Raw genomic sequence first — 21,060 nt, forward strand, 5'->3', positions numbered from 1 at the left:
TTTTCTCCTTTATGATATTAATGTGATTATTACATTAATTAATTTTGATGTTAAACTAACTTTGCATTCCTAGGATAAATTCTACTTGGTCACTGTCACCTTTTTTGTTTATTGCTGTATTTAGTTTGCTAGCATTTTGTTGAGAATTTTTGCATCTATATTCATAGGGGATATTCATCTTTGGTTTGCTTCACTTTTTAACAAAAAGAAAGCAAAATGTTTAATTTTACTGAATAAAGAAAGTTTACTCAGAGTTTACGCAGATCATAAGAATACTTAGATTATAACACCTGAAAGATCCACAGCTGATTGGAAGGAAGGAATAAAGAACGTAACTTATATTTTCAATGCCGAAACAAAAATCTAATTGCTACAGACGTCTTGTAAAGTTTCCCAAATAAGGTCTAGCCAAATTTATTTTCTAGTGGATTTTTTTCAGAGATAAAAAGTAAGATTCAATATGTATATTATTGATTACAACTAATATCACAGCTTGAAAAAGTCATGAGACAGAAGCATAAATATAAAATAAAAAGACAAGATTTTCAAATTGTATTAAAGGTATATTAACCATAGTAACTGGAAAAGATATATTAAACTTAGCAGTGTACCACACAAGTTCAAAACAAAACTCATAAGGCAGACCAAAACTGATGCTAATTAAGGAAAACGGTCTGTTTTTTAGAAAGGGTGTCCAGACAGACACCACTACAAAGAAATGCCAACAGTAACTATTGGTCCTTTCTGTTACTTAGTGAAGTGTCAAAGATAGAGTGACTGGGTTAACAGCTTAAGGTTTCTCCAAGCATCTTCAGTATTATCAGCACAGTCCAGGCCTTGGGAGTCTTGATACTTCAGGATGTTTCTGGCCTTCTTGGGCAAGTCTGCACATTTGTGTTCCTGAAATAAATTCAAAGTCTTCATGGTGTTCAGAGTCATGGTAGTCTACACGCTTCTTTTTCTTGTTGTAAACTGTAACTTGAAGGGAAACTATTTCCAAGGTGATTAAGCCAAGGGCCATTGTTATCTCTTTGCTGTTATGAGTTGACTCATAAAGACCCTTCCCTGTTTTCTGGATGAGACATGCCAGCAGAGTCTCACCCAACAGTATAAAAGTTGATTCCTGCGACCATCAGTGTTCTGCAATGCTACTGGACCTCAGTTGGTCCATGATGGGATATGGAAGGATGGCCACCACTGTTGTTTCAGGATTCCTCTAGCACTACAGCCTGTTGCTTCCTGTGCCACTTCAAAGGAACATTATTATTTTTTCTCCAGCCACCAAGAGGGTGAAGGAGAAAGACAGGGCACCTATAAGCCCCTTTCTAGAAGTTGCTTTTGAGTATCCTGTATTAATGGAGCATGTCCATTGTGGACTGAGTTTCATAATTAAATTCAAAGGCAGCATCAGCCTTCATATCTTTAAACATCTGCTTTAGCTCAGTAGGAGTGAAACAATACTGATCAAGATCATCATTCTAATAAATTTGGTCAAAGACTTGAAGATCTCCTTCAGTCAGCCAATCTCCTTGTTCCAAAACAATTCTTGATGTAGGGGTGGACCTGAATGTTGTTCCTCACTGTCTAGCACAGTGTTCCTCCTTCCTGTGTTAAAAAAAAAGCTCTGGATTGTGAAGAAGAAGAGCTGCACAGTGACCCTCCTACATCAGAGCAAAAGCTGTCCAGATGTCCAGCATTTATCTTCTTGAGTAGCTGTCAGAAATATAGGCACTGACAAATTAATGATGTCCCCAGCCAGAAGATAATCAAAATGAAGGCAGAGCAAGTACTCCCCATTTCTCATAAAGTCGTTCAGTGAGATGCACCAATCTTTTGCCAAAACCTGCACACACTGCACAACCACTTTATTAATTTTTAATGCTGATAATATTTCTCCATCTGTTTTTGCCAAATGAAGTTTATTTTCTGGCACACACAAGATGCCACAGGTACAATATCCCATTCCCAAAGAAGTTCCATAACTCTTACTGCACACAGCCATTTATGTCACAGGAGTCTGTTTTCAGCGTCAATTCAGGGGCTTTTGGTTTTTTATATTCAGAACCAAGCCCAGTGAAACATTTAATTTCTCTAGCCCATGCTTTTTCTTAGAGTCCTTTGATAACCTCTGTTCACAAACATGCAGAGGTGCATTTAACAAATACTTCAAAGAAAGGCAAACTTGTACCCTCCCGAATTTGCCTTGTATTATTGTGATCTTGAGTATAAGGCGATATAAAACTTGTAATGCACACTAAGCCAGCACCTGTAAACAGCTTAGCAACTCCTGCAACTCAACGAACATTCTCATCTCTCTTCAATACTAAAGCCAAGGTTTTTATTGAGACCTTGATGAACATTGTCACCAATCAAAGTACAGCACGGATAACCTGGCAAACCAAGTATTCCTCCAAAGTCATGCTCACCGTGGTTTTTCCTGCTCCAGATAAGCCTGTTAGCCAAACTGTGCAACCAAAAAAAAAGCCACCTCTGGTCTCTACCACCTGACCTCTTGTTCCTGCTGACATGGTGAGCCTGATAGGTGACATTAGGTGCTCTCTGCCTTCCCTAGTTCTGCATGTTATTGCTCAGTATGTCTTTCTTGTACAGGTTCCCAAGGACCTTCATGGCTGTAGAGAGTGCACAGGGTGCCGGGGTTTTCAACCCCCAAAGGTTAGAAGGAGGAGGGGAGGCCTGTGGGGGTGGAGCAGAGCAGGAAGGTATGCTCTGACCTAGGCACTTTATGCTCTAGATTCTGGTTGTGTGGCTCGTTGGCTGTACCTCTGATATGGGTCAGGGCAGAAGTATATGGGATTTTTTTTTTCTTGTGATATCTTTGTCTGGTTTTGGTATCAGGGTAATACTGGCCTCATAGAATGGGTTTGAAAATGTTCCCTCTTCCTTTATGTTTTGGAAAAGTTTGTGAAGGATTGGTATTAATTCCCATTTAAATGTTTGATAGAATTCATCAGTCAAGCTATCTGGTTCTGAGCTTTGCTTTGTGGGAAGTTTTAAAATTACTAATTCATTCTCTTTGTTAGAGGTCTACTCAAATTTTCTATTTCTTCTTCAGTCAGTTTTGGTAATTTGTGTTTCTAGGAATTTGGCCATTTCCTCTAAATTATCTAATTTATTGACATATAATTGTTTACAGTATTTCCATGGGATACTTTTTATTTCTGTAAGTTTGGTAGTGACGCCACCTTTTAATCACTATCCTGTAAAGGTAATCATTATCATGCCTTATAGGGTAAACACTTCCTTAAGCCTATATTCCTAAACACTATAGTTTTAATTGTTCTCTGAATTCCACACAAATGAAATCATATGCAATATATTCTTGTCTGGCTTCTCTTGCTTTATTTTATGTTTGTAAATTTATCCCTGTACCTTTAATTTGTTCATTTCATTGCAGTATACTATTCCATTGAATGAATACAGGCATACCTCATTTTATTGTGCTTCACAGATACTGCAGTTTTTAGAAATCAATGGTTTGTGGTCCTGTGTCCAGCAAGTCTGCAGGTGTCATTTTTCCAAAAACATTTGCTCACTTCATGTCTCTATGTCACATTTTGGTAATTCTCACAATATTTCAAATCCTCCACCAGCAAAAAGATTATGACTTGCTGAAGGCTCAGATGATGGTTTCCATGTTTTAGCAATAAAGTATTTCTAAATTAAGATTTTTACATTGTTTTTTTCAGACCTAATGCTATTGCACACTTAATAGACTATAGTATAGTGTAAACATAACTTTTATACGTACTAGAAAACCAAAACATTCATGTGGCTTGCTTTATTGTGATATTCACTCTGTTGCAGTGGTCTGGAATCAAACCCACAGTACCTCCCAGGTATGTTTGTATACAACAATTTATTTATTCAGTGACATTTGGTTATTTTCTTGTTTTTAGAATATTATAAAAATTGTTGCTGTTAATGTTCTTGAACATGTGTTTTGTTTCTTACAAACATGCAATTATGTTGGATTATACGTAGGAGTGATCTGCTGAGACACAGGATTTATGTCTGCTCAATTTTAGTTGATAATGCCAAAGAATTTTCAATGTAGTTATATCAGCTGATACTCCCATCAGTAGTATATAAAGATTTCTATTGCCTTATCTCCTTGCCAAAACTTAGTATTGTCATTAAAAAATATCTTTAGTCATACTAGCTTGGTTACAGTGGTATCACATTATGGTTTTCATATGCATTTTTCACAACAAAGTTGAGCTCCTTTTTATATTGTATTGTCATTTAGATAACCTCCTTTGAAAGTGCCTGTTGAGGCCCCTGCTTATTTTTCTATTGTGCTGTCTTTTTATTAGATCTGTAAGAGTTTTAATATATTCAGATAAGTGTCCTTTATTGGCTATATATGTTGAAAATGTTTTCTCAATCTGTATAGTTTAATTTATAATGTATTTTGATGAATACAATTCTTAATTTTAATGCAGTTAACATTTGATATTTCCTTTTTAGTTAGTGTTTCTTGGTTACTTGGTTAAAAATATATCTTCCTACTTATAGTTCATGATAATGTTATATTCTAGATAATTAGGTCAACTACTCACCTAGAATCAATTTTTATGTATGGTTTGAGCTAAGGGTCAAATTTTATTTTTCTCCATATTGATATTCAATTAATGAAGCATCATTGACTGAAAGAGCATCTTTCTCACACTATTTAGCAATACTCCACATGTCTTAAATAAATTGTCCACATATGCATATGATTTAATGTGACTCAAAGATTTGAAGGAACAAGGGGAGTGAGAGATTAACAGAATCTGGAGATGGAAAGACAACTGTAGCCATAAGAAAAGGCCACAGGACAAGAACTATGACCTTAGAGGAACATAGCCCCTGAAAGTTGTGGTACAATAAGGAATAAGCAGAGAAAAGAAAAATCCCACTTTTTGCCTCTTGTTTCCCCTTAAACTCCTGTTCAGTTGGAACCCAAATGGAAACCAGAAAGGAAAGGAGCTTGTTGATGCAATTCATACCTGGGACATAGCCGAGGTAGAAAGGTGAAGCCAGAACAAGAAGGTCAGACAGAAGATACCTAGCACAGCCAAGTACATTTGCCTCTCAGCAACCTCTCCTCATTTGTCCAGGTGAAATATTTGTTTCCCCACTACAGGAGACACCCAAAATGTCCCCCCTGAACTAATGCCTCATCATAGAGTAGGTCAATGCAATCAAAATCCTACCTGGAAAGTAATGTTTAGCCACCACCAGTGTTCTTCATATAAGGTAACAGCAGGAGGGAGTGGGGGGGGTGAGGAGGGAGGAAATGGGTGCAAGAGAAGCAACTAACTAACATAAAACATAACTACTATATCCTCTACTTCTATAGTTAGACATGAGGCTTAAGTTGATAAAGGTAGCTGCCTTCTTCCACAGCCCATTTTATGTTTCCGTCATTATCCATCTCAGCTGAATAGTGTTATTTATTTGGTGGGATGGTCCAACCTCCATATCTGTAGGCTCTGAATCCTTGGTGATTCCATATTTACTGGGTTGTCCTAGTTTTCCATAGTTCAGAATTATTGAGCACAAGGAATATGTAGATGCCTTAGTGAATTATCTGGCTCCATTCATAGTTTGTACCTAAAGGGTAGCGGTAACCCAATTTCAACTTTTAATCATGATGTGTCATCACAGACTATGCAGTGACACTCTTTCTGTCTGTTTGTTACATGTCATGAGGGTCTGAAATTTTAGAAGCAGTCTCAGCTTTTAACTCAATGAGGTTATAACTGTGTGTCTTGGTGGATACAAAGTTCCACTACTGGACACCAACTTTCCTCTACTGCACACCAACATTCCCCAAAACAAATATGAAGGGAAGAAAAGCTTTCTTTGGTAGTTTATTGATATAATACTTAGAGGGACCATTTTCACCTCTAAAACTTGATTCTAGCCATGGGAGAGTGGTACTAAGTATTAAGAACATACTTCCTCCTCTGTGCTAGAATCCCAGCCTCCCATGATGTTTTCTAGCTGATGCCGTAATTGTGGTTTCAGCAGGCTATTTCACCATTCCGTTTATCCATCTGCTTTCTGATGGGGAGACATGGTAAAGCCAGTGAATTATGTAGGCCTATGTCCATTGGCATATATCTTTCATTGTAAATGGTGTCACCCCTTGTAAGGTTATATTGTGCAGAATGCCATGGCTGTAGATAAGGTATCTGGAAGGATGGTACTGGTAAAGTGCTGTGGACAATAAAGGGATTTCTGTATCTGAAATATAAGCCTATGTCTGTGAGGACAAGTCACTCTCTCTTTCATGACAGAAAAGTTTATTTTAATCACCTTCCACCAGGAAGCAGGCCAGTCTGCTGAGGAATGGTGTCACATGGAGCTGCTTGTGGCAGGTGGACCACTTGGCATGGTGATACTAAGATCAGGCTTTATGGGGGGAAATTCATGTTACAGAACCCATGACTAGCATTCGACCCTGCTCCTCAGAAATACTCTGTACATCGGTCATTTGAGCAAGAGTGGGGGTGCCTGGAGAAAGACACTTACTGATAGCCACAGGGAACAACACCTTGTGCATCTGACTATTGAAAGCATTCTCCACGGTGGATTTGTTCCTGTGGGAAAAAATCTCACACTTTGTATTCTTTCTAAAGAAGTTCTCTATGAAACTCTCTCATAAATCACTACTCTAACAACTTAATTCTTTCCATGTCCCTGACCATTTAGACAACCTGTTGTCACTGCTCATAAATCAATATATATCTGCACTTAATTCTACCTTTCCTTCCATGCACAGTGGACAATCAGATGTACTACCTCAATTTCTGCGATAGGAAATATTTACCCTCATTGCTGTCTTTCAAGGCTACCCCCGAGTTGGACTATATTAAGGTCACTATCGACTTCTAGCTTGAATTAGCATATTAAGCAGGTCTACCTATAAGCCATAGTTTTGTTTTCTCTTCTCCTTTATTGGTCATAGGGTAGGGAAGCCCTATGCAGTTCCACATGTGGGTTGTTGGAGAGCTGATAAAGCTGTAGAAGTACCTTGGGGATCTGAGCCACCAGCCAATGAAGTTAACTTGTGCCTTCCAAATCTGTTTGGGCAACCAGTTGAATATATCATTTCTTTTTTACAATGCAATGCTTATAATGCACATCTAAGTTGATGGTTTGATTAATCAGATAACATCTAGTCTATCGATTACAAATCACTAGGGTTCCATAGACAAAATTTTGGGCAGGCCCAGAGCCCAGTAGCTAGTCAAGAGCTCCTTTACAAAAGAAGAATTGTAGCTAGCATAAGGGCATTGCTTCCTTCCCAAATCTTAGTGGTCTGAGCTGTGATTCACCTATTGGACTTGTGCAAAGCTTCATATGATATCCCTTTCGGCCACAGACAATTTCAGTGCCACTGTGTCCAAAAAGTCATAATTCAATGAAAAGGTCAACTTGCACACAGAAGAAACTGAGAAGCCTAACAAATTACCAAATAAGGTTTATGTTTCTTCCCAAACACAAAGAAACTCAGCAAGAAGTGTGCCACTTTCTTCATGGTGGTCAATACAATTTGCAGCAACTTATTTATCACTATGGAGAGAATATCCTGATAGTCCTTAGACTATTGGACCCTCTGAATATGGTATGCTTCTAAATTTTCATAGTCCTATTTCCTACCTTCTGGCATGCGTATGTCTTACTAAGGCATCTAAAGTGCCTGCCACTTTGTGTTCATTAGATTCAGTTAGCATAAAGTCACAAATGGAATGAACCAGTGTCATGTTCTATGGGATATCAAGGGGACTCAGGGCTATATTATGACAGCACAAGACAGTTGACATAACCCTGAGACAAGACCATAAGTTTATACTGTTGTACGTGTGAAGGTAAACTGCTTCTGATTATCTTTGCTGAAAGATATAGAAAAAAAGCCAGGTCAATCAGGTCAATTGCTGCATGCTAGCTGCCAGGGGCTGGGTTGATTTGCTCCATGAAAGATATCACATCCAGAAATGCACCTATGATTGGTATCTCCACCTGGTTAAGTCTGTGATAACTGACTTTTATTTTCCATGACCCATTTTTTTTGTGAACTAGACACAAGAGATTGGGATATTATAGGAATACTTTGTCTTTTTGAAGACTTTGCTAATCTCTATAATGCCTTGGGGAATGCAAAATTTCTTTTGGTTTACTTTTCTTGACAGATATGGAGGAAGGTGAGAAGTTCCATGGGACTCATTTGGCATTTTCTACCATAATAGACTTCACTCAGTTTCTACTTCTTTTCCACTAGTACTCTGATTTTAGCACAAGACAGTTAAACCCTGAGTCTGTGCTGCCATGCTACAGCCCTTATAACCAGGCTTTGGGTTTAGTTTATATCAGTACTTTACCTGTGACTATGGAAGATGAGAGATCCTTCAGAGCTATTATTAGGGCTTTATGACTTTCAGCTCTGATTCAGATTTAGAAATTTTTTTCCTGAGTAATCTTTATGGGGTCATCTGAAGTCTCCAGCTGATCTCATAATCATTTTTGTTGTCAAAGTAATCAATTGGCATAGCCATTTGTTCTGCCAATGTCTATTCTCCTGGTGTACTTCCTTCCATGCCACCAACTGAAGGACCAGAGGGCTAGTAAGAGTGGGAGGCTGTTACTATTCCTAGGCCTGAAAGGGCAATGGGAAGGAATGAATACTAGAACTAGAAAGGATAGTGGTATAGAGAAGGGTAACGGACAAGAGCTATATAGATTTTAGTAGAGGAGCACAGTCACCCACTATAACACAACGGAGAGAAAATTAGGGGATCAAATACCGAAACTCATTCTTTCCCACCCTATATTATCCTATCTCCCACTGGCCAAAGGAAATAAGAAGCCAGAGGACAAGGGAACCCATTAAGGCAGTCCCTATGGATCGTCCTCTTGCTGTACAGAGCAGAGAGAAGGGTGGATTTGGCAGGGCAGAGCTATCTCATGCTTCCCAACTCTTCAACTGGCTAACTCATCTTTTGTTTCTTAGCTGACATGCTATTTCCCCAAAGAAGTTTTCCTAAAGCCCTAAATACAGCATCATAGAAAGGCTCAACAGTCTTCTCTTTTAGCACACTGCTGTTATTCTTGATAGACCTCATTACAATATGTATTTATATATGAATTAGTTGAGTCTATAGGTTAATTTACATAACGGCTCACTATTTTATATTTTATTCTTTCATATTTGAATACCTGGTATCTTACACATAGTAGATACTTATTAAATATTTGTTGAAAAAAAATAAATGAAATAATTAGACCTATGTAACCTATGACCTAAACCTCCACACATATTATCATCTCTTTTGGAAAATGTGTTCTCAAATGTAAATCATTGACATTGCCACAAAATTTGTAAAACACAGCATACTTGTAAATCATAACCAATCTGTGTGCGTCGTTTATACCCTACCTCCTGTGGTAGCCTAAATTACTTTATAGCAATTTGTGTGCCTTCATATGTTTCTAAGTTCTACTAAGAACTGTAATGTGTTTTTCTTACTATTGAATATTACCACTGAAGTATTGGTATGACAATTCAGTCTTGGGAAACTAACTAATATTTCTGGAGAAATGAAAAAATGTTTCTGGAATTCTGAAAGATTTTACACAGTTGATTGATGCATTACAGGGAACCCAGAGAAAAATGTGGAATAAGAATGAAACTAACAACTAACAATTAAACACTATGGTGTGTGCCAGACAGAATGCTGGATGCTTTATATATATATTACTTAGTTAAACTTAGGATGTTAACACAGTAAATAGATAATTATACTCCCATTTTATGGATTGGAAAATATATCTTTAATTAGGAAAGATGATTCACAAGAATATACTTAGTGGTGTCAAACTGGGAGCCAAGTGATTGAGCAGGTATGAAACCTAACTGTTGCCTGGTCACTAAATATTGTTATTATTGTAATACTTCAGTGTCAATTGACACCAATGCTGAATGTAGCTTCTGTAATGGCACTTATCCAGTGTGGGAGGCTTATTATGGAATGATGTCAGTATCTTCTGTCATCAATTTCATAAAAAACTAACTTAGCTTTTCTTTGGTGGTTCTGATATATTTCAAAAAGATTAAGTGTGTTACTGTCCTGCTATACAGCTATGGGTAGCTCTAGCTGGTCAGTCTTTGGCAATGTTTAGGCATTTTACCTGGGTAATTTAATGGTGTCACAGCTTCATGTATGTGCTTAGGACCTGCAGACAACATCTAGTGTAAAATAATCCAAGAGAATAAGATGTATCAATAAAAGAGCTTTGTGCAAAATGCCACATTAAATATTATTTTAATGGTTCGAAACTTTGACCATTAAAGTTGAGTTTTAGCTCAAAGCACAGAAGTTCTTTAGCACTAACGCATTGCTCTAAAGAAAGGTCAGAGATTTTTTTCTGTAAAGGGCTTGGCAGGCATATTTCTTTGTCACAACCAGCCAACTCTGTCACTGTAGCATGAACAGTCATAGATAATCTGTATAGGAATGAATATGTCTATATCTCAATAAAACTCTGTGAAAGCCAAAACCTGAACTTCATATATTTTTAATGTGCCATAAAATCTTCTCTTTTTTTTTCAACCATTTAAAAATGTAAAAATCACTCTTAGCTCATGAATGATACAAAAGCAGGTTATAGGCTGGATTTGGCTCATGGAACTAATAAGTTTTCTCATTTTGAACAGGTCATCTTCATCACATCTTTGGGGGTGAAGACACTTCTAAACATTTATCTAATATCATAAACATTGAATTGCAAGGACAGGCTATTTCCCACAACTGGAGCCTAATTATATGAGCTGGAAGTCCTGTAAATCTAAGGTTTAGTGAGAAATATGCTCATGGTCACTTATTATTTGCTGCTTAATATTTAGCATACAGTATTCGCCATTTTGATTCACTTAATAAACAATTACAGTATGTATTAATCCCTTTAGTATTTCCTTCTCCCTCTTTTCCTTTTTACAACAATAAAAATGGAATTCCATTTTTACCTGTCATATAGGTTCCATGCTGTTACCTCTAGGAGCTCAAAGTGTGAAATAGGAGATATTGATCTAATAAAAATAGATGAGGCATATAGTCATTTACTAACAACTCACCCAAGAACAATGGGTGATGCACAAAAGCTAAGATACATATACTGTATAGATACATACTATGTAGAAATCTACTTTCTGTGTCAGGAACTGTATGACTTTTCCTACTAAAACATCAGTATCTGGATGCTAAGGCCCATTTCTCTGAATGTCTCTTGCATAACAGATGGAATTGGTGGAGTATATGAGGGAAACTACTGCTCCTTTCATTTTTCTATTTATCTCCATGATGTGTGTATGTGGCAACGTCCTTTTGCATTTTTAGCAGGTGTTTGGATGAAGCTGGATTCAAATGAAAAAATAAAAAGTCCAAATAAGTTATTTTAAATATTACTGTTGTAAATATATATGTATATGTTTGTATACATATATTATACTATATACATATATATGTCTTATCTTACTCATACATTTAAAAAAAATTTGGTTGTTAAAAAATTTTAGAGTGTTGTAAAATATCAACAAATAAAGTATTAGTGAAATAAATACAGACAATATCAAAATAAAATAATATTCAGATATAAATAAATCTTACTTTCAAAGGCCATCTTCACATTGTCTCAAGATTCAGCTGCTCAGTTTTAAGGGTTGTACATTTTATGAGCTCTGATTGATAGTACTTAGACGTGACAATAAAAATAGTAATTTCATTTGTAGATATAAACTGGATCATTCATCTATCCATTATGAAATTATTCAGCCTTAACTTATGCATAGCAACAACATATTAGGTATTTAATCAGGAAAGACAAGATTTGGATTTACAAAAGACACATATAAAGTTTCATTCTTTGAGAAATTATGACAATTCAACATTGATTAAACATATGGACAAATGCAAGGTAATATGAGAAGTAATAAAACACACACACACACACATCCACATAAAAACCCATTAACAGCAATAACCATTGACTAAGGACTTATTTTATCTCAGGAACTCTGCTAAATGTTTTATCTGTATCATCTCATTTAATCCTCAGAGAGACCCTGTAAGGAAAGTGTTCTCTCCATTTTCGTTATAAGGCAATTAAGTCCCAGGGAAGTGAAGTAACTAGCCCAGGGTTACACAGGATTGCTCACCCTGGATCTAATCCCTAATCTTCCAAGCATCAAAGTCCACAGAGGTCCTCCCTGACTGGTAAAAATGACACATCCAAAATCTGAGGGGAATGGGTCACCTCCCAGATGACAGTTTAGGGTTAATTTGTTCTTTGTTTCTAAGATCAGAGTAGCCTTTCTGGAAGAGGTAATATTTGAACTGCACTTTAAGGAAGGTTATGGATGTGGAATGGAATTGATGGTAAAGGAAGACATTCGCAGAGCGGGTCAGGAAGGCACTAAGCAATGTGAGAAGTGGGAAGTTAAGGCCAGCGTCTGACATTAGTGTCAGTACGCAGAGGGCTGGGTCAAGACTGGAGAGGAGCTTGGAGCAAGTCAGGATAGATGGAGTGGTGGAAGAGCTCCTGCAGTGAAGTGTCCTGGAAATGAGGGATCTGGGGTGGACCCGGGGGCATGGATCATGGCTGTTTGTGACATATGTGAGGCCTGGACTCAGAAAGCAAGAATCAGTAATGGGGGACTGCTCTGGGTCAGAATCAGGGACATTAATGCAAGTCACTGAGTTTTCACAGGAAATCAAAAATTGAGTATAAAAACAAATCACAAAGGGAAGAAAAGGATAGAACTAATGTTTATTCAACGTCATCAGTCTTAAACATTATACTGAGATAGCATTATTTCACAATTGTTGCATTATTTACTCCTCACAACAAACCTTCAACCTATATACTGTTTTTTTAAAAATTAATTAATTAATTAATTTTTGGCTGCATTGGGTCTTTGTTGCTGCGTGTGGGCTTTCTCTAGTTGTGGTGAGCGGGGGTTACTCTTCTTTGCGGTTCACGGACTTCTCATTGAGGGGGCTTCTCTTGTTGCGGAGCACAGACTCTAGGCTCATGGGCTTCAGTAGTTGTGGTTTGCGGGCTCTAGAGTGCAGGGTCAGTAATTGTGGCACACTGGCTTAGTTGCTCCACAGCATGTGGGATCATCCCTGACCAGGGCTTGAACCTGTGCCCCCTGCATTGGCAGGCAGATTCTTAACAATTGCATCACCAGGGAAGCCCCCAACTTATATATTGTTATTCAGAAATGAAGCAGATCAACCTCAGAACACTTAAGGAACTTGCAAAGACCCATATGTCTAGTATTTAGTGAGGTCAGGATAGACACTCCCATCTGTATGCTTATAATGCCCACATTTTCCTAAATAGCAAACATGTATTTAGCACGGAATATTGGCAAGGGACTTTCTGAGCAGGGAATACAAGAATGTGTAAGTTCCTGCTCTCAGAGGATATACAAACTAATCACACAACTCAACAGAAAGATGCCAAACACTCTGTTTTACATTTCTTTCGCCAAGTACTGAGTCACAACTTTTGTCCTTGAGTAGGAGACCACTGACAAATATTTGTTTGATCTAATCATTCAAATACTCCTACATAAAATGTTTTCTTTTACACACATATTCTTTAAAGTGCAGTTGCATCCATTTTGGTAGATGGCTTTCTTTTCTTATTTGCAACTTCGTCAGTGTAATCTGGGGAGGCGATCGGTATCTACTCTGTGAAGTTCCAGAGATCTCCCCCCTCCACTGTCTCGTGGCATTTAGTAATAGGACTGACACCCATATTATTTTCATTACTTATCACCACCTTTGGATTAAGGTTGTTGTTCACAGAACTGAAAGGAAATAGAATGATTCTAATACATCATAAAAAAGAATGTAACTCTATGTTGAGTTGTATTTCCACTAAGGCATATCTCATAGAGATATACTTTTAAAATAAAAAGGGAAAAATGTAAAATAAATTGTTTACATGTGATACTTTGATACTATAAGAGTAAGGAAGCTTGAATCTTCATGTCTCTTTGAAGTATGGTACATGATCTGTAAAACTTCACAATTTTTCTTCAAATACAAATTCCTTTTGCTTTCACCTCCATACACTCATTTTAGTAAAAGAGTCATTAATTCTCTAGAAATTTGAGTGTTTGACATAGTTATATAAAATTATTGAATTTTAAAATAATCTCCAATAACACAGTAATGAAGAAAATGAACTTGAAACCATTGTAGGATGATAGCAATGTCTTGCCAAAATTTGTTGGATCCCAGACTATTGGGAATTAAATAAAAATAAGAACTTCAATTTTCTCTTACATACAATTAAGTTTAAACTAAACTAAACTATAAGTTTCCTTCTTTTTACTTGGTAACATTTGTCACACCTTAAGAATCTTCCTACTCAGTGTTGACTTGTAACTTCATTTTATGACCCAAGGTGATTACGTTTTGTAAGCTCATTCAGCAAAGTCTTCAAAGTATTTACAATTTTGATTTACGTGCATGCGTGCACACACACACATATGGTATACTCATTCAGAAGTGGTTCAGTTCAAAAGAAGTAGTCAGAGAAAATTGTCACTTAGCCACAAATCCATTACCTTCATTTCCCATTATTTTTTTTAAACCCCTATCTGTATTTTCCCCTATCTATAATCTTCTTTCTTTCCCTTTAGCACCAAACTTCTTGAAGGGGTGTACATACCTGCTATGCCCACTTATTTAGTCTAATGAAACTGTTCTGCCTAAGGTCCTAGATAACCTTTACTTTTCCCAAACCATGTGACACATTTTCCCTTGAACCCTCAGGTTTATTTAACACTTTTAAGCAACATTCCCTACTGAAACTTCTCTCTCTCTAAATTTCTATGTTAACACTTTCTCAGAGGTTGCAATTGTTACTGGCTTCTTAGTCTTCTTTTAATCTCAACTTTGACTTCTTGTTCTATAAAATGTAGGCATTCTCAAGAGCTGTGCCCCCAGCCTTCTGCTGTCCTCTGTATATGATTCCTGAATGAGCTCACTCCCACTCATGTATTCAATCACAATTTACATGTCAAAGACCCCAAATGAATATTCTTGTGCCATGACCACTCTGCTGAGACCCAGAGCCACATGTCACAATTGACTTATTACTAGGCTTCTCTACCTAGCCACTCTGTAACCATTCCAAAGTCACCATGACCAAAGCTCACCCCAGTAATTTTAGATCATATATTCTCCATCATTGCTAATGTAACTTAGCTTAGTGGCAACTAGGCAACTTTAGGAAAGTCATTTTTCATCTCTAAGCCTCAGTTTCCGTATGTGCAAAATGAAAATAATAGTAATTTCAGTAATTTTTTTTAAGGATTTAAAATCAGTTATTATGTAATCCACAGTAATGAATGCTAACCACATAGAAGTTACAATGGAATGGAGCAAATGTTAACACTGTCCTCATTTTATAGCAGAGGAACACAAAACACAATGAGGTCAAGTAAATTACCCAAAGTTATCTAGCTAATTTGTGCTCAAGTAGGATCTGAATGAAATCTGGGCCCAGAGCCTGGCCTTTTAATTGCTCCACTACTCTGTACAATCTTATGTATAATGTATACAGCACAATCCTTAGCACTTACTAGATGTATCAAAATCACAGGATGGGGAGGAGGACTTAAATGTTCTGGAAATCTGTATTTTAAAGAGCTCCCTGGTGAATCTAATATTCAAATGGGGTTAAGAACCAACATAGTAGACTCTCAAAAATGTTTGTTCCTTTTATCTAGATGAAAATAATTGAATCAGTTTGACCCTATGAACACTTTTAGAATTGCTGTAGCCATTAAGCTTAAAGTACCTTTTAGAAGGGCTCTGTTAGAAATTCATTTTTTGAAATGACAATGCAAGAGCAATAATAAAGACACACATACATAAAAAAGCCCTCAGTATTCATATAATCAGAGGCATTTAATACACACATTGTGTTTTCATTTGTATTGCATGATTTTATCCTTAGGAACAAGAGCTTTAAAAATATTAGACTTCTGTATAACCCAGAAAAATCACTTTCCTAAGATCATTTGGCTGCTGGATAGATAGTCCATCTGGCCTAAAAATGCTTCATCTTACCTTTCCTCATCTACCAAATCATGTGCTTTCTCTCCCGGTTATCAACACTTCTTCCAATTGTTTCTCATATAATTAGAGTAGGATATTTCATCCTTCAGCATATATGTGCAGAAAAACAAAACAGACTAAGTACACATAAAACAGAAGGCAATACAATAAATTCTGTTCTATTTTTCAAGAGTCCTATTAGTGTGTATATGTGTGTGTTTATATATATATATTTTATGCTCACAACCAATACACAATTTATTATTCAGAAATAGCCAGATTTTTGTTTTGTTTGTAAGTAGCAAGATATAATCCTTCCTGACACAAATTTCCTAACACAAATGAAAAGAGAATTCATTGGAATAATTTGGGGTGTTTCAGTGAAATAAAGAAATGTGTATATAAATGTATGATCCAAATAGAATGGGAATGGGGGATGTTATGTGTTTGACAGCTCATCAGAAGGCCACAGGATGAACTACTGCAATCTTTCCTCCCAACTTGGTGTCATTTTGATTTGGTTTCAATGTATCTGAAGAGAACTTCATTGGCTTAACTTAGTTCTCACACCCATGAATTGAGTAGAGCATCTATTGGTAGTTCCACCAAAACTGTACACAGTGGAGTAGAGGTAAGTCTTCCAAAGGAAACTGGGGATGCAGCTAACCAGACAAAAAGAAGTTTGATAAGGGGAACTCCAAAGTTCAAATGTCCCCTCTCGTTGATAATGCTAGTTAGAAATATCACAATTAGTGCTAATGTAAAAATGTATTATATCGATTTTGTCATTTAGTGTCTTCTAATTAAGTTTCTTAAGCCTTAACTGAATATTTGCAAGTAGCTTTAAATGGGCTGTTTATTTGTTCTACTTATTGTGTCAGAAGTACCTCTATGGTTTTCTCCTTTATAGATAATTCCATTAGTTTTAAATGTCTCTAACCGATCTCAAAACATTCTGATCACCATAGGGAAAGACAGTTGTTTTCTTCTCAATATCTGTTCTCCTTCTGAACACATGTTTTCATGTCTCTTACAAAACTGTATTTCTCAACCCTTCTGTAACCTTGAGACTAAGTTCTGGTTAAGTTGATGTGCTGCTTCTGGAATTTCCTTTTTATGAAAGGGATATGACCCTTCCCCTGCCCTTTGTGAGCTGAAGTCATATCTTGGACCATGAGGTTGAGAGACGCATCCTGAGGATAAAAAAGCAGAAGAACAGGTATTTCCTGAGTCCCAGATGACTATGGAGGTGCCGTACAAGCCATAGACTAATTACAATGGGACATTTAAGTGAGAGAGAAATAAATGCCTATCCTGTTAAAACCATCACTATTTGGGGTGTCTATTATATAACTATGTATCCTCACCAATATAGGCAGTTAGTATTCCTAATTCTAATATAATACAGCATACTCATATACACACATATTAGATATAACACTAAACAAGTGCTATTGATTCCAAGAATGGTAATACAAAATTCAATCTGCTTCTTCATTGTCACAACATGTGTTGATCTCTGTGTCAGTGTGTGTTTTCTAAATCCATGTGCATGTGTGTGTGTGTTACTATTTACGTTTTCTAAGCCTGGACTCAAGACTATTTTGGAATCCTAGAGGAGAGGTTCTAGAGGTTAGGCATTAACATTTTAAAATAGCAATGCTTTTGTTCCTGAAGAATTATATTTTAAAACACACTGTTTCTTTTATATGAAAGATCGCATGAGTAGGATTGCTATATCTGAGAAGAAAATCAAAACTCTAGATTTCATTAAAGAGATTTTAAATCAAGAGAGAAAAACTACTCTGCATCACAAAATTGAAGGGGTCTTCAGTTTGGGTGGAGTTACAACCATGAAGATTGTTTCACTGCAAAAACGGTTCCTAAATATAAATGTGTGTTCCCTAGTTTAATCAGTTACCCTCTGGAGACTGAAGCAGAAACTGAATGATGGGAAGAGCAACATGAAGGTCAATGTTCCATTTATGGTGACAGAGGGACCCTAAAGAGGTTGAGAGTGAGTTTTAAACACAACCTATATCTTGATAAAGACATTCCCTTAGACCAAGGCCTGGCAAACTATGGTCTGCTGGCCAAATCCTACCCAAGGCCTGTTTTTGTACAGCCCGTGAGCTAAAACTGATTTTTAAATGTTTCAAAGGTTGAAGAGGAGAAGGAAGAGAGAGGGGCAGAGGAAGGGAAGAAGAAGAAGAAAAAGCAATAGCAGCAGCATCTGCAAGAGAGAGCTATGTGATCTGTGGTGCCTAAGATATTTACTGCCTGGTCTTTTATAGATAAATGTATTGATCCCTGTCTTAGACCCAATAACCTCAACAATATATTGAATAGAATATGCTGAAGTGGAGGATGTATTCATATAGATTGTCCTTGCATACAATAGAATCAGAATGTTTGTTGAATAAAAGAATCACTGAATGGATACTATGTTTCCAATGAAAATAAGGACAGTGGATTGCACGTCATTTATTCACCAGCAGACTCTATGATTTGGTGTGTAGTATGGTAAAAGCAGTTGCAGTGAGAAATAATTTGGAGTGATTTTGTTTTAGTTCCCTATAAAACTATAGTATAGGGTTTATATAATCTCATCCCATAGCATTGTTTTACAGTTTGTATGCTAATCCAGTTACAGTTTGTAAGCAAATCCAAGTTTGCTTTTGATCCAAGCAAACTTGGATCAAATCGGCATCATGACAAATATAAATTCACTTGCCATTTTTCAGTATCTGGCACATAGTATATTTTAATTAATGTTGGTCAAATAGACAAATGAATACTTAACATTGTTATTATAAAAACGTACTCGAAGATTGCTGATTCTCTTGTCTAGTAAAATAGTAACCTTGGCAGTGAGTCGTTTTATGGCAGATATTTCCTTTTTGTCTTCATCTAAGAAATATTTTTCTCATGTATTTTCCTCCTTTCAAAAACCTGTGAGAAAGAAAACAAAAATCAATTATAATTGACTAAAAAAATGATTTTTCTGTTGTGTGAGCCACAAAGCTTATGTGACTTAAAGGAAAAATGTCAAAAGGTGATCAAGAGGTTAAAGAAAGACCACTGGTGCTGGCGTTTCCCAGGGTGATAATGAGGCATGTACTGGATTTTTCTCCTTTGGTGTAATTGTATGGTGTGTACTTCTTTTTGCAGATTGCTTTCAAGAAATGATGTAACACAAACCTCAGTCTCATGGACAGGCTTTGTTCACAAACTTCTCATTTGTGGTACACTTCAAGTACTCATGATCCCCTTTCCCTTCTCAATGGTACTACCCACTTTAATCTATAAAGTAAAGGGAGGCTGTAGCTGGAATGGAATTTAAATGATTTTTTTTCTATGACCGAAGCGTATCCTAAGAGACACTTCAGTCAATTTCAAGAGTTTGAGCCTAAAGGTGTGCTTTCTTCAGGGTAAGGTCAAGGCAGAGGAAAAAAGGAGCTGCACGGCCATGTGGTTCTCTGTTGTCCAGATCAAATCTTTGAACATTTTCTTTTCGTCATCAAAGGACATCTGGGAAGGCAACATATAGAAAATAAGATCCATAAGACTTTGGCTAATGTTGTGAAAAATAAAGATGAGGATCAAAAGTTTAAAAAGACAATCTTGGCTTAAAAGAAAAATATGAAAAGTCTGTCATTGTATTCTGTAGCATGTGAGAAGGTGTTTAAATTATTTGGTCTATGGACATCTGGGTCACACTTGCATGATAAGAGTTCATTATAATAGAAGCACACCTGCCTGATGTAAATTATTTACAAATAGCATTTAAAATAGTCAGTGGAATACAGCTCACCAAAGGAGAAATGAAACTGACTCTTCAAAGAAAAATTGGCACTTGTTTTTTTACAGATGGAGAAGATCTGATAAGTTGAAATCTAAATAAACAAGTACTTATAGTAAGACAACTTTAGATAATCAGTAGTAATAAATAAGACAGAATGATCATTTCTTCAGTCTCTGTGCAAACACTAATTGAGTGTTTGTCATTAACCAAGAACTGAGCTAAGTGCTAGAATAAAGACATGGCAAAAACCCAATTTCTGCCTTTAAGAAGATAAATAGTATTAAAATGGATATGGAAAATCTACAAATCCAATTCTCATTTTCAATAACTAAACTTCTTCCCCTCACCACAGGTTTTTCAAAGCAAATTACCATTTTGTTTCATTGAATTAACCAATCTAGGTGTCTACAGTTAATTTTATATTCATTCATTAAAGCAATGAAGAGACATTCTATGTGGGCATATCTCAAGGCTGGGAAATAAACAAAGATGAAGAAGACATTTCCTATCAGAAAATGTACAGTCTAGTCAGGTACATATATGCTCAAATAACAAAGTACTTAATGAAAAGTGTTATATTACTAATAATATTACTAACAATAACTAACACTTATGTAATGCTTACTGTGTGTTTTACATATACCATCGTATTTAATCTTTGTAACAACACTGTGATATAAGTACACATTTTATCTGCATCTTATAAATGAGAAAACTAAGAGGAAAAAAAGTTGGATAACTCGTCCAAAGTCATGGTGAAGGTTGATTCAAATGGCTCCAGGTTCTATCCTACTAATCACTATATTCACAGGAATTTAGTGGAGGAAGAAATTATTTCTGATGAGATGATAAGAAAAAAGTTACATGAAGGAGTCATCATTAACATAGATTTATAAAAATATCTAGAATTTCATACTCCAGCTAGGAAGAACTAGTTTATAGCAGACCACCCTCCCACTGAGAGCAAAAATAAAAGCTGGATATGATTTTTAAATTGTTGGAACACACCAGAAAGCAATCAAGGCAACAAAAACTTGGAGACCCTGGGTTCCAGAGAGGAGGAAAACTAGTTAAGTGTGTTATTCTTGGCAGCTTTTCCCTTCGAGT

At 36.4% G+C, this 21,060-nt stretch overlaps 1 pseudogene across 1 annotated transcript; it reads right to left on the minus strand.

Annotated features, from left to right (window-relative positions):
- Positions 1–782: 782 nt before the first annotated feature.
- Positions 783–2,420, minus strand: LOC309828196 (bifunctional 3'-phosphoadenosine 5'-phosphosulfate synthase 1-like; annotated as a pseudogene). Its single transcript has one exon. The product of its transcript is annotated as a bifunctional 3'-phosphoadenosine 5'-phosphosulfate synthase 1-like (transcript).
- Positions 2,421–21,060: the final 18,640 nt, after the last annotated feature.

This window comes from Grampus griseus (assembly GCF_964374135.1).
Source record: "Grampus griseus genome assembly, chromosome: 1".
NCBI classification, from domain to species: domain Eukaryota; kingdom Metazoa; phylum Chordata; class Mammalia; order Artiodactyla; family Delphinidae; genus Grampus; species Grampus griseus.